Here is a 2,500-nt window from a genome sequence, read left to right as displayed (position 1 = left end):
CGGCACCGGGACAAGTATGAACAATGAAAATCATGTGTGTATGAAACATATAATGTGCCTGAGAGCACATTTTTTTTCTAAGTCCCAGAAATCCGTCACTGAACATCACGACTTACGAAGACATGTTCCCCCGGTCCTCCTATATACGGCACCGGGACAAGTATGAAGTATGAAAATTTTTGGTCACAGCGTGAAATCCCTCTAATGATCATGAAAATAGCATCGGATCACTTATCTGACCATAAAAAGTGAACCAAAACCCTATTTGGACAAACTTTTTGGTCCTATGAAAAATTCACTTTTCATATATGTCATGGTCGAAAATTTTCTAAGTCCCAAAAAATCACTTATTCTCGAATATCTCGAAAACTACTTATCGGACAGGGGTCAACCAAGGTGTTTTAGAAAGGTCTTTACAAGCTCTATTTAATGAGCCATAGCGACTTTCAAGTGATTTTTTGACACTTTTTCGCATATCGGCATCCTTGGTTCCCATACTGGCCATAGGCCATAAGGCACCGAACGGCCAACTTTTGGTCCGGGGGTGAAATTTTTTTTTCACGAGATTTTGATGAAAATGGCTTCGGAACGCGTTTCTAATAATGAAAAGTGAAACCAAACAGTATTTGCGAAGAAAAAATTGTCCTATGAAAAAATCACTTTTTCTTAGGGTACGGGTCAAAAATTTTCTAAGTCCCAAAAAATCACATGTTCTCGAATATCTCGAAAACTACTTATCGGACAGGGGTCAACCAAGGTGTTTTAGAAAGGTCTCAACAAGCTCTAAATAATGGGCCATAGCGACTTTTTAGTGATTTTTTGACACTTTTTCGCATATCGGCATCCTTGGTTCCCATACTGGCCATAGGCCATAGGGCACCGAACGGCCAACTTTTGGTCCGGGGGTGAAATTTTTTTTTCACGAGATTTTGATGAAAATGGCTTCGGAACGCGTTTCTAATAATGAAAAGTGAAACCAAACAGTATTTGCGAAGAAAAAATTGTCCTATGAAAAAATCACTTTTTCTTAGGGTACGGGTCAAAAATTTTCTAAGTCCCAAAAAATCACATATTCTCGAATATCTCGAAAACTACGTATCGGACAGGGGTCAACCAAGGTGTTTTAGAAAGGTCTTTACAAGCTCTATTTAATGAGCCATAGCGACTTTCAAGTGATTTTTTGACACTTTTTCGCATATCGGCATCCTTGGTTCCCATACTGGCCATAGGCCATAGGGCACCGAACGGCCAACTTTTGGTCCGGGGGTGAAATTTTTTTTTCACGAGATTTTGATGAAAATGGCTTCGGAACGCGTTTCTAATAATGAAAAGTGAAACCAAACAGTATTTGCGAAGAAAAAATTGTCCTATGAAAAAATCACTTTTTCTTAGGGTACGGGTCAAAAATTTTCTAAGTCCCAAAAAATCACATTTTCTCGAATATCTCGAAAACTACTTATCGGACAGGGGTCAACCAAGGTGTTTTAGAAAGGTCTCAACAAGCTCTAAATAATGGGCCATAGCGACTTTTTAGTGATTTTTTGACAAATTTTGTCATATCGGCATCCCGAGTTCCCATACTGGCCATAGGCCATGGGGCCCCGAACGAAAAAATTTTGGTCCGAGGGTCAAAATTTTTTTTCTCATAAATTTGTTCAAAACGCCGTCGGAACGCGCCTTAGATCATGAAAAGTGAAAAGAAACAGTATTTTGCAAAAGTTGGGGTGGCCTATGACTTACATGGCCACGTCCTAGGTCCGAGTTCCCGAGGTCGTGTTCTTCAGTGGCGGAAAAAAATGGCCACTTGTGGGAGATGCAAAATGTTCATTTTGTATTATAGGGGACACACTATCGAAGCGAAAATTTCAGAAATGGCCTAAAACGTGAAGAAATGATGGGGTATGTACGAAAAGAAGGTTTTTATGGTCAAACGGTGAAAATTTTTTTTTTATGAAAAATTTTGGTCTCCCACCGTTCATGAATTTCTAGGACCAAAAATCGAAAAATTTGAAAACTTCACGATCGAAAGGGAAACGCATATGTGGTGTTCCTAGGTGTGTACGGTGTACGAAAAACGGGTTCACGATGAGATATCAGGCAAATAAGTGGACCTAAAGTGAGTTATACGGGTAAGACGAGGTGTCCAAAGACCGAAATAGGGGTACCAACTGAGAACGAAATGAAGGTCCCCGAAGTCGCCATACAAGTTATAGGAGGTGTCCAAAGTACGAAAAGAGTTCCATATTCGGCTGTTCCTACTATATGGTTCCCTGATTGCTGCTCCAAGGAGTAGTGAGGAAGTGTCCAAAGGTCTGTTGGGGGTATCGAGGTGATACCCTCGACGGACAATATGCACGAAAAGTGGTTCGATGATCTATCCTGTAGGTCGTACGGCAGCCATACCCGGCTGGAAGTACCGCGGTAATTCCGCAATAAAACGTTCGCCAGACGAACAAACAAATTGAATTAGCTCATCGTAGTGTACGGAAACGAAACGAAA

Source organism: Anopheles stephensi, unplaced genomic scaffold (genome assembly GCF_013141755.1).
Source record: "Anopheles stephensi strain Indian unplaced genomic scaffold, UCI_ANSTEP_V1.0 ucontig161, whole genome shotgun sequence".
In the NCBI taxonomy this organism is placed as follows: domain Eukaryota; kingdom Metazoa; phylum Arthropoda; class Insecta; order Diptera; family Culicidae; genus Anopheles; species Anopheles stephensi.
This window is presented reverse-complemented; position numbering follows the sequence as displayed.